Genomic DNA, 16,448 nt, shown 5'->3' with positions numbered 1-16,448 from the left:
ACCCCTGCTATCCCAGACTATGGCGGTTGCCCTCCTGGTCGCTGCTGCCTGCATGCCTCTCCTTGTATTGGCCATACTGTACCACTTACTCATCTCTATCTCCTATTCCTGATGGGGGCTGGCATTCGATCGGCCTCTTGTATCCCTCCTCCGGAATATCCAGCACGATTCATCTCCATTTCCAGGCTGGGACATCTAGTCACCTGCGCCCTCAGGGGATCCGTTCTGGCCCATCGCAGTGGATAACGCAAATAATGGCCTACCTGGAGGGTCGCACCGCTTTAAGACCATGGTGAAGCCCAAAATTCACCAAACCGCTGCATGCATCAGACAAAACCACCGCAATGGACCCAACACACAGAGACAAGACACACCGTAGCTTTCAAAACCTGGATCACGCTCTCTAAGCTCACTCTGCACAATTTGATAAGGTGCTTCAAGCCATCCTGGACACCAGGACTTCACTCGAGGCCCGCATTGACAGAATCTCAGTGGAGGTGAACCTGCTACGTGCCGACCATTGCAAATTGTCTGACCAGGATGACGAGACCTAATCTGCGCTGGCGGTCCTGCAAGAACACCTGAAGAGGGTGGAAGCAGAAGTCACCCTCTTAGGTCACAGAGCAGAGGATGCTAAGGTGAGGTCCATGCGCAACAACATCCGCCTGTTGTGTTTCCCGGGGCACTTGGAGGTTCCACGTTGAACTGTACCTCAAGAAATGGTTGGTGAGAAGCGTCCTTGATAGCAAGGCACCGAATTGCTTTTCAATGGAGAGAGTGCATCGCAACAAAGGCCCATGGACATTTGAGAATGTTCTGATCTCGGCTTACCCTGACTTCACACTGGAGGTGCAGCTCATTCTTGTGTGTCAAACGACGCCTGAGGGAATGGGACCTCTAGTAAATACTCTTATTTAGGGCTGAGTTGCATGTTAATGATGGTCATGATCCACATATTCCAATCCCCAGAAGACGCCAGGACATGGCTCTCATAGTAGTCCTGCCAAAACCGGGCAGAGATCCCCTTGACGTCCTCTCATATCGTCCGCTGTCCATCCTTAACCTAGATTGTAAGATACTAGGTAAGATCCTGGCCAACCGTCTTCTCCCCATTGTACAATCGCTGGTCCACCCGGACCAATCTGGGTTTATCCTGGGCTGCAGCGCGTTTTTTAATATGTGTCATCTTTTACGCCTTCTACAAAGTGCTACGTCAGATGCTTATAGCCAAGTGGCAGATCATTGGACAACGAGAAAGCATTAGACACATTGGCCTGAAAATATTTATTCTCCACCCTCACCGCCGTGGGGTTTGGTCCAGGATTCCTAGGCTGGGTACATGCCCTTTAAGCCAACCCAGAGGCGCGTGTAATACCGGGAAAGGTGACATCTGATAAATTCCCTATCTGCAGGGACACGAGACAAGGCTGCCCCTTATCCCCCCCTTATCTTTGCCCTCGTCATGGACCCATTGGCCTGCCAGCTCAGACAGCATGCAGTAGACTTGGGCATACGCGAATATGACCTGCACTAAATAATCTCGTTATACGCAGACGATGCCCTGATCTTCCTTCTGAATGTGCATTCCTCCTTTCCTAATCTAATGCAGATTGTGGAGGACTTCGGTTCCTTCTCCGGCTTACGAGTAAATTTGCCCAAATCCTGTGTTTCCTCTGACACACATACTAAACAATGACCGTCTAGAACAACCAGAGTCAAGCCTGCATTGGTGTTATGATATCTTTAAGTATCTGGGTATAGAGATCTATCACTCGGACCATGACCTCAGGGAGGGAAATCTTTACAGGGCCATTGGACCCATATGACGTTCCCTCCCCTTTTGGCGCTCACAACCACTGTCCTCTGGGTCGGGTCGCAATTTCTGAAATGCTCATACATCCCAGATTGCAGTATTATTTTGCAGCTTTACCTCTCGTCCTCTCCAGGAGTTTTTTTTCGCGACTTAAACGTATTGCAGCTTGAGTTATTCGGGAGCTCGGGTCGCCGTCGGCTGGCCTTGACTGCTCAGCAACACCCACTCACGGATGGCGGGCTTGGGGCACCCAACTTTGAGTTATACTACGCCGCAGCACAATTGCAGTGGCCCATGTCCTGGTTGAGTGCCCCGACACTTCCTGAATCTCCGCTTGTCTGCAGAGTTCTGCAAGGAACGGCTATTTACACTTGACTTTCTGATTCCGTTCTATGCCCTACACTTGGGATCCATAAAATAGAAGTGGTCCACACTTGCTAGCGCAGATACCTACATCCCAAAGGCCCCACCCTTCCGTACTCCACCTCCATTCCTATTTAGGACTTGCCTATACTGCACCAAACACCAAGGTGTATAGACCCACACCCATGGATCAATGCTGCGATCACGCAGGCAGGAGCTCTCTATAATGAGGGACTACTCATGTCATTCCCGGACATAACCTAGACATTCGGATTGCATGCTGGCCAATTCCTATCGTATCATGCCCTGCCCTGCCGCAGGTGGCCCACGAGAAGTGCTGGGAGTCCTGGCCGCCACCATCCCAAGCCCTGTTTCTATTACAGACGTCGGACTCCACACACCACGCTATCACGTTTTTGTACTCTCGACACTACCCCAACTGACCACACTGTGAGGGCTCGTGCTATATGGGACACTGTAATCCAGCAAATTCTTACTGATGCAGCTTGGGTTTGTACCCTATGACTGACCAAGGACGTTTCACGAAATCCCAGGTTTTGCTTCACCCAAGTTAATTATATGCACCACCCTTACCTTTCACCGATCCGTGTTAAAAGGCATGTTCCCAACATCTTCCCTGGAATGCCCCTATTTCACATTTCAGAACGCAGATTTTATATACATGGTATGGGCATGCGCACCACAATCACAGACGTGGGCAGGGGTGACTTCAATAGTGGCAAAACTGTCCGCACACTCTCTTACCTCCCACTCTTGAATCCTGTTTATTGGGATTGCGACCCTGCATGAAGGGGGACAAACACTTACACCCTTTCATCGATCTGGCCTTTGTTCTGTATAAGCGTAACATAGCTATGGGGTGGAAATCTCCCCCCGCTCCCTCCCTAGAGATTTGTGGCTGGCTCGGAGTATTGCTGACATGGACCAGGGCTGAGGCACACCCTCAGGAATGCTTCGTATCCGGGGAGATTCCCGCTCTCGAGGTGAAGAATGGGAGACGTTCTTGATTGCAGTTGAGGCTAAAACGGATGAACTGCCCACCATAAATCCGGAGACAAAAAGCACTCTCAAGGGTGTAACATTAATGGACTTCACCCTGTATATCACGATATCCCTCCTTCTCATGATTAGGGCTGCTCCACCTCCATACTAAGCCCATATATTCCCATGCACAACTCTCCCACAGTGCATGACTACCAGCTCCCGAAGTTGTCCCTCCCGGGTTTTTAATTTGTCCGCCACTCCCTTACACATGATGTGTCGGGTACTCACTGCACCGGTCCATTTTTCCCCACCAGATAAGGCCAATTTCAGAGGGCTGACCGCAGCACGGTCCCCTGCTGCTGCTGAAACAGGTAGATTTGCGGCTTACTTGGTCTCCTTTTGCAAGCTTTATGGCCCGTTGAGTTCTCTCAAAGTTCACTTGTTGTTTCCCCAATCTCCTATCCCCCCCCCCCCCCCCCCCCCAATATCCTTCCCCCTTCCTGCTCTTTCCAGTTGACGGGTGACAGTAATGCAATTCAAAGCTTTACATGCTGGCTATGATTGCTAAATCACAAGCTGTGTTTTTTGTTAATCCTCCATATGGGTAAGTACCACATTGTGAGCTCCACTGCTAATTGTTATCCAATCTATTGTGATGATAATAAAAACACATATGAAGAAGAAAAAAACCAGACGTAGAAGCTAAAATTTACGCCTCAAATGTGCTCATTGATTTAGAGGACTGTGACTATTAAAGTTTATCTCAAATACTCAGACTGGCTCCAGGGCAGGAATGAGCACTAACAAACCTGTTGGCGGTAACACTCCTGGCTCAACAGGCGATCACTAAAGCCAGTAGACTGTACTCCTGTTTCATTGACCTCCAAGCCACCTTTGATAAAGTTCCAAGGGCCCAGCTGTTGAAAAAGAAAAATGGAAAAGTGAGGTGCACCACCAAAACCGTTGGAGGCAATCAACCTATAATCCTAAACATTGTACAAGATAAGTGATGGCCGAAGAGTTATAAATAAAATCTACACAAACATGGGCTAAAAACAAGGGTTTGTTCTTGCCCCCAGTTTATTTTAAACTTACATGGCCGACCTCGACAGCTACCTGGCTCTATTGCAGGGGGGTCCTCCCAGGTTCCACACAACACAAATAAGAAGCCTACAATAATCAGATAATATTGTCCTCCTCAGCAATACCCAAACTGGGCTGCAAAGGTCGATAAATCAGTTACTGGGGTATACCAACAACTGGTGACTGAGTCTGAATTATGGTAAAACAAAGGTTCTTTGCTTCAAATGTTGAGGTAGTAACAGGTAGCCTAAATTCACTTGGCAGGCTGATGGCAATGTGTTAGAACAGGTCAACACTTATAAGTACCTTCGCGACCATCTAAATTATCATCAGACCTATAAATTGCATCTACAATCAAGACGATTTTTTACAAATATTCTGCTGTTTGCTTTTAAAACCTTGAAACATAAGACATAGAGCACCTCAATGTTCCATCTCCTTCAAGTTGTGGGAGCCCAATTCATGCCCTGAATATCTTACGGCTTCGAACTGCTCAAAGGTAAAGACGCTGAAACCTTAAACAATCTACAAGCGAGCCTTTTTAAAAAACTCTTTGCAATTCCACAGTACGTGTCGCAAGCCTAAATCAGATTTCAATTTGGTTTGTATCACCAGGGTCCATGACGGTAGAGTACTCTGGTAAAATTCTTCTGGAGGAAGAAGGCAGACAAACTAAATTTTCTTATACATGTGTTGAGTGAAAACAGAAAGGCAGGCCCATATAAAGAAATCTGTGTTCTCAGCATTACAGCACTCAGTTCAGCACTCCGACTAGAAGATGCTTGGCACACTCCCATGGATTAATTTGCTTTTAAACATCTTACAAACAAAACTGTAAAACTTTTATCCTTGGCCATAGACCAGGCTAATTACTGTAGCAAGTAAAGGGCATGCATAGGCGGTCATGCCACTGTATGTATTTGACACAAACGAGACAGGTAGTAGTGATTCTTCTGGAGCATTGTCTCGAATGATCTCATTGGACTGCGTTTGTCCGTGACGAAGAATTATATACGTCATAAGAATCTCTATAACAGTTAACGGTGTGCTGTATATGCCTATGTTTTTTGTGAAATGCCACTGTATGTAGCTTGGGGTTCTCAGCCGTAGTTATCGGTGCACTTCCCAGAGTCTCAGAAACATGAACTCTTGCTAATACGTCTCTGCGTGTTCGCATCCAAGGACCCCCCCCACCCCCAAACAGCGTTGGACAACTTAAGAGTGTCAGCTCTGTGGCCAAGAAAAAAATTAATCTTTGCTTCAACAGCTGTTTGTTTGACCAGCCTTGTTAAACACATAGACAAAGACTCCAACGCCCTACTCCAAGAGCTCTGCGATCAGGTCATATCGACCATTTCCTTACTTGGGGGAGCTTCTGCGCAACTGGCATGTAAATCAGTAAGATTTCTGAACTTAGCTGCTAAGGAGCTGGTGAAAGCCAGTATCTGACTTTTTGACTTGTGTTCCCGTTTGAGATTAGAACAGTGGTTCCCCCCAGAGGTAGTAGGCACATAGCAGCTTTGTATTCTGTGGTCCGGTACGTACTTTATAAGAGACCCACATTATTAGGCTGGAGAGTGTAGTATAATTAAAATTGCCCGCCCCTCAACTTCCTTAGACCTTCTTGTCAAGAATAACAGTATTTTTCTTAGTCTACTATAAAGTAAAATAGATGCACTTTATGGCAAATGTTTGCACAGCAGATCAGCACTTTATTACTACTAGATGAAGCGTTTCCTGTGAAGTTGGCCTAGATTAATTGTTTATCATATTTGGTGTATTATTTTAATTGTGATTGTTATATTGTGAAGTTTTAACTGTTCAGAGTCAAATGTGATATTGTGCACGGACTTACTTCATTTTTTAGCCATAATTTTACAGTGGCTATATTGCATTATCATGGTAACATTTGAATATGTCTGTATGTACATGTAATGGTTGTAATTAACTGTGCATGAATAAACGTATTTAAAATTATTATAATCATGCGTTTATGAGGCAGGAATACAAACACTGGACCACAATAAATCTTAAACCGCTACCACAGCAAAGTCTGCACACACCTGATCCTTCACACACATCTACAGCATCTTGCATGAAAAAATGGCACCCTACGAACAAGCCATTAACAGCACAACTTCCATAGCTACTTTTATTCTCCAGTCTCAAAAGACACTAGCATATTGACCTCAGCAGAAACTAGAAGAGGAAACACAACCAGCCTCTGATCGCCAGATATCTGTGGAACGCAAAGTAATGTATTTATGCATCACTAAGCCAAAAGGAAAGAAAGACTGGCCAACCGCTCTTGACCAAGCTTTACTCGCTCTCAACTTACACGAAGCCTGGGACACAAACTATAGCTTCCCTGCATTTAAAAAAAAAATAGCAAACAATGCTGCAAAACGAAAAGCTTGGCTATTGGACAAAGCTGCCCTGGCAAAGAAAAAACACGGCTGGATGGTTTTGTCTTCATATGAGATCCGGTCACCACAGCCGTATCTGGTCCAACACATAACGCCAAGCGTACAGCATTCTCTACTCTTGATTCGCCTTGGAGCTTTTTCCTCAAAAGATCAGATTCCAACATGGAAACAAACATGGCCCAGCTGTGAACAACTGGAGACCGCATTTTCTACTTCCGGCTTTCCGTTCTCTTCAGGTCAGATCGTGTCGACCAACCGTAATGGCATTACTAAACACCCAGTCGCTACAGATTTCATGTAGGGCAGCTAAATTCCTGCAACAAGTCAGCAAATTACTACAAATACCAAATGAGTAGTGTTTAATATTCAATTTAATAATTCATTACACCACTGCTATATCAAATCTGCTTACTTTGCACACAATGCTCAATTATGTGGCAGCTACAAAGGGCACAGTTGAGATGCACATCAGTCATCTGGCACCAACTCGTACATGGTACATTTTTATCTTCATGTTTTGACGCACTTTGTGCCAAACTGTTTAAGATCCCGCTACCTCCTAAGTGCTTGATACATTGATTTGCACATTTGCATTTTTGCACACAAACCACTCTGCAGCAACAAATAAAAAAAGAACAAAATAAAAAGGGGCACGGAGATAATGCAAATGTCAGTGTAATTGAGGACGATTACTATCTGGTATTAACTTGCACATAGTTCACTTTCCTTTCTGGTTTAAGATGTACATTACCAGATTGGTACTAAGAACTGTCTCCAATCACTAGTATGGACTCAGAGCATCCTCCCAATCACTGTGAAGCAGCCAGCAGACTTCTCCACGTTTTGAACTCAAATGTGCTGTGCTGGCTTGGCATTAGATACACTATGTTCAAAGTTTTAAGTAAGAAGTTTAAATGACATTTTTAACTTGTAACAAATTTAAAATGTAAATAGGAATGTTGTCACATTTGATGATTGTCTGCTAAAATTGTAATGGTTTTAACTAACTACACAATAAATTCTCATACTTGCAACAACAAAAAAAGAGTCAATAATAAAGTTGAAATACAAAACAAAAATACCAAACAGAATTATAAAAAGAGTAAAATGTCATTGAATAAACAAAATAACGCCAAAATGACAAACATCCAATAAGGGGACCCGAACAAATGCCCTATAAACGTTTAAAGCGGATATAGCACTAAGAAGCACAAAGTGCCAGTGATAGTCAATGGTTGTGGTAGAACAAGATCTAAGCGCAATTGGACACTGACCGTGATAAAGCACGGGCCAGCTAAATTAACTGATTTTAAACCTTTAAGTCTCAAGCTACACAGGAGGACATTTCTAAAGCACCCGGACCTCCGGCGAGGCACTTAGAGACTCACTGGTTGGCAGGAAAAGGCACACACGAGGTTCCAGTGCAGATCCAGCTGCCACTAGTCAGGGAAAAGCCTCTTATAGCTTACTGTGACCCTGGAGCTTTAAAAGGAGGTCAGTCTTATGACTCTTGGAGTCTACTTCTTTGCCCTGAGTACAGCGGGAGAGCAGGTCCAGTACTTTAGAGTTCCTCTCAGGCAGCATGTTCAGTTCTCTTCCGATCTTTCACAAGCCCAGGAATGTACTATAGTGGTTGCCCTGAGAGGTCACATGTATGCCTTGCACAAGCTTGCGGGAGGGAATGACCCATGAGAGCACCCTATGCAAAATGGTAAGGGTTTCTGGGGCTAACCCTACCCACTTTGAGCATTTTCAAGATGGCTGAAGTAGTCAACCACACTAAAAGTGGGCTCTGAGGGCTGGGGCTGTGTGTGGGGGAAGTGTACTACGGTAATCCTAGTGTCCTCCTCACTTATAACACTAAAATCCACTTTGAGGCAGTGCCTGTACCCACAACAACCTCAAAGACAGAGGTCTGGTAGAACAAAACTGAGTTATCATATCACTAGACCAGGGATACACAAGAATTGCTTTGGCATCCCGTTTTCATCTTTTGAAGTGTGCCTAAAGTATTATGTTAAAAAAAAAACTTGTCAAGCAGGATGAGTCGTTCAAGTAGAATGTGACACTTTAATGTCAACAGAGGCCCGCTGTCATTTGGGTCTACCTGGCTAGGAGGTGAGGGGACAAAAGAAGGCCCTGCCCAAGTGTCATCTAACATTTTGTTGGAAAGTTAATTAAGTTTCTGGGCACATCCCAGATGGTCAGTCTGCCAGAGGAATACCACACCTCCCCATACCTAAAGCTTTTAATCCCTGTCCTGGGAGCAGTTCACACCTCCCCACAAGGGAGCCATTAGCTGCCAGATGACAGCTGGTTTTTAACAGATAGGCCTCTAGAGGCTTCAGGCAGGGCAAGGACAGTGTTTCCCCTTTCCAAAATATTCATAACACATACAACTACAGTTAATTGGGTGTGTAATGAATGTTTCAAAACAAATAAGAATTTAGCCAGCAATAACATTGTATCAATGTTATATTGTAATCCAATGCTTCCCTATGGAACAGCCAACCCTGCTACAGTGAAAATAGATTTTAGGATTTTGTACCTGGAAGGGCATGTTTAACATTAAATGTTTAAATGTCCTACTTTTAGATGCCACACCCCCAACCTTTTGGGCAGTAAGGCCTACTTAGGGGTGACTTACTAATATTTAAAAGGAGGATTTAGACCTGTCAATGGGGTTCTTTTGACAGGTTGCATTTGCAGATTAAAACTGCACATCCAGGCTGCAGTGGGTTGGCCTGCAGTCCTGCCAACTCTGTCACTGTAGTGGATGGCACAATGGTTACCGCAGTCCACTTGTGATATTTAACTTACAAGGCCTGGGTACACTTTTGCACCATACTCTAGGGACTTATAAGTAAGGTGCATACGCTTGTTATGGATATGTCAATTTCATCATGTTAAAAGGGGGCACAGGTGCTTTCCCATCTTCTTACCAAGGGTAAAGTGCAGAGTCTGTAGCAATAAATACCGTCAAGGAAAAATCTGGGGGAACACCATGCAAAAGAGGGTCATTTCCAGCAGGTGTCAAGCAGACATCAACCAAAAAACAGCTGACAGAACTGAACAGATGGAAATGCATACATAGAATGCCGATTAGAGATGGCCAATTTGGGTAAACCTGAACTTCACAAAATAGCTCCCACAGGAACATCAGCTCACACATTTAACAAAAGTATCACTGTGCAACATCCTAAATTATGTAGGAAATGCCAGAAGAACTTGAAACCTTTTCACTGACCGAGCAACTCCCTACAAACCGCTTGATCACACCTTGATCTAAGATAGCACCACAAGGGAAGCTCTTCTGCATCGGAGGAGAATGATAAAATGCCAAAGACTTTCCTTAGTGGAAGAGCAGGCCTTCCACAATCCAGTAAAGCTGGAAACCCAATCTGAAGCTTCTTCAATGACCAAAGGGATTTGGTGCCAAACTCACTATAGCAACTATTGCCAGTTCTGACCATTGCCAAGGCGAAATTCTGTCTGCAGCCAAAGACTGACGTTCATTTACGGGAGGAAAGATTAGCTATCGCGAGTCAGAAAATTAACTGGTGGATCTACTGCAGTTTAAAGACTGCCTGGCCTTGAAAGCACTGGAGAGGCGCACGCAGCCTCCATCTACAGAATACTTTTTCTGCTGGTGTCCAACTGCATTACTAAAGTCTGAGATATTCATACCCAACAGAATGAACTGCACCTTTGTTACGCTATGTAACAAACGTCAGTCTTCTAATAAGAGTGTGAAAAGAGTACAATAGCATGACAATGTAATTGTATCCATACTCATGGCCACAAAGCTTGACAATTCGCTGCATTAAATTATTTGTATATGGTATTGTTACCATTATTGTGAAGTATCCATACAAACTCAATCACGTGAAATTAACAAAACATCTGGAGCCTGTAAAAGTTTCAACTAACCTGCTTAAGAAAAATTGCATGCCACTGAACGGATATATCATGCCCAAACACAAGATTTATGACGGACTTCAATTATCACTAAAATTGGGAGCTAGAAGAGTATCAGTCTCATAGCGTTTCAGCGTTACCATGTGAACAATCACTCGTATGCATGGAGAATGTATGGCTCGGCTCAGCTCAGCTTCATGTAGATTATTTTATTATGGAGTCAGGTAAACACTACCAAGACAGCCCCAGTAGCAAGCACATTCTTTACTCAGCACCCCCTGACTTCAACTCACATACGCAACATTCTAATACCACAGAACAAACATCCCAACAACTTACACACAGCATAGTGCCATTAATCCAACCAAAGCGAAAACATACACAATGTGTAAGACACTACACTGCCTCATGTTTATGTACCCTTTATTTCGAAAATAATGCCTCTTTAGAAAAACATAGGCTCTGGAGCCGGATTCATTTTTCCACTACAGGACCCCTTGGGTTGCACTGGGGGTCAACTGGATCGTAACAATTCTCATCTAAAGTAAGCCTTGAAGCCAAGTGACACTAACAAATGTAAAACTGCACTCCACTGCGAGCTAGGTGATGCCATATGGCCATGAACTGGCCCTCTACATACTTCTGACCCCACTTAAGAACTCTCACCCTACCCCTGGTACTAGTGAGAAATCTAGGGGTCATGCTAGACAAATAAATCATTCTCACTCCCACTTCACGCTCATGCTTCAGAATTGTAGTCAACGTTCATATCATTGTGAAGTGCCCCACGTTTAAAAATGTATATTTTGCGCACACGTTAATGCTACAATATTATAGATGACATGTCTCAATCTATGACATTAGCGCCCATAACCTGTCAATGTTTGCAGCGTGAGGCTTCAGAGAGTGACACGTGCGGCTGCCACCACGATCCCGAATTATGGTCTCCACCTATCCCCTACTAACAGAAACCGTTCGTAAATGCAGGTTACGTCCGTCGTCGGTTGCTGATATTTTACAGACGTCATTTGCCCGCAATGTTAGCACTTCCGGGTCGAACAAGAACCAAATCTTACGGCAGGATGTATCCTGGAGAGATCTTTTGGGTAGGGCGGTACTATTAATGTGTAAGAAGAGCTTGGATTGGAGCATTGGGCTAAGTTAGTAGCCATTCAAGAATTTCTGATTGGCTGTTGCGTCCGCACGTTTCTTTTTCCGCTTTATCCTTTTCGGAGTTGGAGCGAATGTTGCGTCGGGGTTTGGTACACTGTTGCTTGTGAAGAAGCAGCAGCAAATGTTGCAACTAAATTATTTAATCACGAAGTCTCTCGGGCAGTCTCACACTATCTCTACGCCTCGTCAGGGGTAGTAAGCGCTTTGTACATGCAATTTAAACTAACGTGGGGATCTTCACGCCAAGGATGTCGGCTGCGCTGCCGACTTTGGTGCAGGAAACCAGGGTTCGAGCTTCGAGGTCGCGTCCACATGCTGTGATTCTGGGCAAATCACTCAATCTCCCCGTGTCTGAATATGTAATGTAAATACGGTGCTCATGTACAGCGCTCCAATACCTTCGGGTCGAGTTCGTGCTATATAAAAGATGCCCAAAAAAAAAAATCCATCTGACGCGTCATGTAGATGTTTCCATGCTTTGTCCGGCTTCTAACCTTGGAAGCCTCATTCTTCGAGACTTGCGAATCCCGATGATCAGCTTAAAACAGCACAGTGCAGGAGCACCACATCTTTCACTAATATGGGTTTGGAAATCACCGTAAGATAAATCGACCTCTCATAGTGATGTCCCTATGACGTTTGAGTTTGCCAATAGGATTCTTACTCCATCGCTCGCGCCCTTTCAGTAGTAAGACGGGGCGAGTTACACCGTTATGCGCATAATAATAGCACTTCAGAGAAACAAGTTTACTTTGTGTACCATGTAAGGTTTATCAATAGACACCCAATCTAATAAACCAATTGGGCAGAGGATGTGGTCCGTCGGCAGCGCTGCCGCTTCTGGTGCAGGAAACCAGGGTTCGAGCCTCGAGGTCGCGTCCACATCCTGTGATTCTGGGAAAATCACTTAATCTCCCCGTGCCTGAATGTGCAATGTAAATACGGTGCTATGTAAAGCGCTCCAATACCTTCGGGTCGAGTTCGCGCTAAATAAGTATGCAAAAAAAATCTCGAAACGAATTTCCTGGGCACAGGGATCAATCATATCCCGGGAAGAAATGTATTACTAATAATACTACCACACAGGGCTGAAGTCCTTAACACGCAGTGGCAAAGCAAATATGTGTCGCTTTTGCGAGAGAGTAATTAGCGTTGTAAATGACAACAAGTCTTTTTCCCGTTTGCACACAGGCTGATTCTCAGAATCGCCCGTTTGCGAATGAGAAAAAGCCTTTTGGGATGTATCATCCCAAAAGGCCGTCGCAAAATAGAGAATGGCAAAATTTGCGATTCTCTATTTTGCGAATGCAATTAAGAAATTGCAAATTACGATTCCTTAAATGCAATTCTGGAAGCACGTGATATTTGCTATTTGGCCTTAAGGAATTGCAAATTACCACCAACTTCAAGTTGGTGGTAAATTGCGATTTTCTTTAAAAAAGCACTTTTTTGATTTTTTAAAAGTGCCATATGTCGCACACACATACCCTTAGGGCATGTATGTGCGCAAAATGTGTACACATGCATATTTCAGGGCTGCAACAGGGTGTCCTTTTGACACCCTTGCAACCTTGAAATCGAATTCTCAATTTGCGATTCTCTAATTGGTAATCGCAAATTGAGAATGTCTTCCCATTCATTACTATGGGCCTCCTAGCCCATAGGAATGATTGGGAAGGTATTCCTTATTTGCGAATCTCAATTTGCGATTCGCAAATAAGGAATATGTAGGATTCGCAAAATTTCTAGCAAATCCTACATACATTGCATTTTGTGATTCTCTAATTGTGATTTGCTATAAATCGCAATTTGAGAATCGCAAAACTTTTTTATGCATATGGCCTCAGGTACATGCATCAAAGGTTTTTACGATTGCAAACGGTGCGATTCGCAAAAATCGTCCGTTTGCGATTGCAAAATGGCCTTTCGCGATCCAAGAAAGTGTTTGAGAAACTCAATTTAATAATTCGAAATTTTTTGTGAGTTCCAAAATTGCGATTCCTTAAATGCAATGCTAGAAGTACTTTGAAATAGCTATTGCGCTATTTGGGACTGCAAATTACAGAGAAATCAAACTGGTCTGTAATTTACAAAAACTTTGTAAAATGCATTTTTCAAAGTTTCAGGTTACACGCATGCCCTTGGGACATGTGTGTGCGCAACATGGGTGCACATCACAATTTCAGGGATGCAACAGGGTCCTTTTACCACCTTTGCACCCTTGAAATTGCATGCGCAATTTGCGAGTACATATTGGTACTCGCAAATTGCACATGCAATTTCCCATTCATTCCTATGGGCCTGTAGGCCCATAGGAATGAATGGGAAGCCATTCCTTAATTGCGACTCGCAATTTGCGAGTCGCAATTGAGGAATGTTTAGAAATCGCTATTTTAATAGTGATTTCTACATGCATAGGCTTTTGAGAGTCCCTAATTGCGATTCCTTAAGTAGTTTGAAGTAACATCATATTGGGGTCCAGGTTTTGCAGTTTGCCAGACGCCGTGCGAGCAAGCGAGTGTGAGCAAAGGTGGAGGACGCCGCACCGCTCTGCTCCGCTCGGTTTTGTCCCTGAGCGCCGCCTGAGTTTTGCCGAGGCTTTCCGCGGCTTCCTGGCTTCCCGCGGCTCCCGGGGCTCCCGCGATCCCTGCCGCTTGTGGGTCGATGCCACTGCTGGCTCGAAGACCTTGTTTTGGGCAGAAAAAGCGGAGCAGAGAGATCGGTGCAGCGCGGTGGTGGCTAACCTCCGGTAACGGTGCAGAAGCGAGCCGTTAAGTAACTCAGCCGTTCAGCCGATATAAAGACCTTGGCAAGGGGTCAAATGAGGATCTGTGCCTGAGCTTGAGTCTAAGTCTGACTCCGACGGACTACGAAATATCGATCACAGGCTTATTGGCTCTTCCGGTCCGTGGAGCCGTGCCGCGCTTTCCAGCAGCGGCCTGATCCACCTGATTTACCAGAATCAGCTGTGAATCAACTGGTAATTAGCTGGAAACCCACGCCGCTACAGTGGTAAGTGCGGTTGATTGCTGATGTCTGCAATGAGACAGAAGAGAGAAAAGCATACCTGTTGAATATTTAGGTCTGCTGAAAATAGCAGCTAAACTGCAAGATTGTTAGACTACCAGACTGACTGAAAACCTTTATTGAAAAACCTGCATTGCAGTATTACAGTGGTACGTATGCGGACCTGGAATCAGGAGGGACTGGTAATACCAGGGGTGCCGCTCGCAGGCGCAGGACCTTGCTCTGACTCAGGCTTACCTGGAACTGTCTCCCGCAGTGGACCTTGGCGCAGGACAGCACGGATCTTGGCAGAACTCTGTGGGGCTTTTAACTTCAACTTTTATTTTGTGTGAATTGCGGGACTGCGAGGACCAGAGTGCTTTCGTTCCTGCTGATTGCTCGCACCTGGTTCCTCTTCCCGCCCCTCATTCCGGCCAGTAAAATTTCGCTCGTGGTGAAAGACTGACCTCCTGCACGGGGAAACAGCGCTCTGAGGACTGCGAGGCCCAGCAGCCCTCCGCTTCCTGCTGCTGCTGCCTGCCTCTTCCTCCGGACCCGCCCCTTGACGTCACAATATTTCCCAGCACACACTGATCCGCAGCGCGGATCGCAGCGCGGGCGAAGCCCGGGACAAGGGCGGGACCGTCCTAGGCCGTCAGTGGCCGAAGGAGGCCGGGCTGGGCCCTCTCTCTTGATTCCGTCCCACGCAATAACTAAGGAAATGCCCTCGCCTATACACCGGGAAACCCCCTCTAGGGAAGGAGCCTCCAGCTCCGGGACTTTGGATAACTACTTCAAACCCAATAAAGGTGAGGCGGACATGGAGGGTTCACTAGAGAAACGCAGGGCGGACCGCAGGCGCTCCATTGAATCCATAAAAAATAGGCCCTTGATCGACATCAGCCCCTCCCCCATCACTCAAGAGGGAGGTGTGCTATCCAGCAGTCTAAACATTTCGACACTAGAGGACTTCCCTGTCCTATTAAGGGAAATCCCCCCCACCCCAGGGATAGCGCTTGTACAAAACATAGAGCCAGTCCCCCCTGAGACCTCTCATTCCCCCGTCAACCTGGTAACCCAAATTCCACCTATCCAAGTGGCCAATAAGAGTAAGCCCAAAATAAACGTAGTGGTGGAGTTACATAGGCCCCCACCCGGTAAACGTGCCCGGAAATCAATGGGGGGGCGGGGGAAATCCAAAATATCCCATCTGGACTTTGGCATGAAACGGCCAAATATTGCTCTACCGGGGAAGCACACGGAGATAGTGCCTCCTTCTAAGCTCTCAAACATCGGAATTACTGCCACCACCAATGAACAAGAGGGCACTACGTCAAAGCCAAATAATCCACTCTCTGCTAAGGGGAACATTGAATTCCTACTCCGCTCCCTTCTACAGCCCATCTCCGACAGCTTAAAAAAGGTCGAGATTAGGCTTACTTTACTAGAAACTTCTCTTACCACCTTGAGCACTCTAGTAAGTAAGCAGACAAAACTAGTGGAAATCCCTCCCCCGGCTGAGGAACCTTCCAAAGAAGATGCCGCAATTAATGCCACTAGAGCCCCCCCCAGAAGTATGCCATCTGCTCCCCCTCTGCAACCCCTCATGGCCACTCAAATTCAGGCACGGCACAACAACCAAAGCCCCAGACCTACTTATA

General features: G+C 45.5%; 1 protein-coding gene across 3 annotated transcripts in view; it reads right to left on the bottom strand.

Moving 5' to 3' along the window:
- The window catches only part of USP36 (ubiquitin specific peptidase 36), a 698,649-nt gene extending 686,993 nt beyond the window's left edge, over positions 1-11,656 (bottom strand). For 2 of the 3 annotated variants that reach the window (XM_085617464.1, XM_085617466.1), the window contains exons 1-2: positions 11,483-11,656; positions 3,991-4,098 (exon numbers count right to left, since the gene is read on the bottom strand). The gene's annotated coding sequence lies outside the window, so the exon portion shown is untranslated. The remainder of the gene's footprint in view (positions 1-3,990; positions 4,099-11,482) is intronic. The other variant, XM_085617465.1, reaches the window with a different exon arrangement.
- Between the last annotated feature and the right edge of the window lie 4,792 nt (positions 11,657-16,448).

Source organism: Triturus cristatus, chromosome 7 (assembly GCF_964204655.1).
Source record: "Triturus cristatus chromosome 7, aTriCri1.1, whole genome shotgun sequence".
Lineage (NCBI taxonomy): Eukaryota > Metazoa > Chordata > Amphibia > Caudata > Salamandridae > Triturus > Triturus cristatus.
This window is presented reverse-complemented; position numbering and strand designations above follow the sequence as displayed.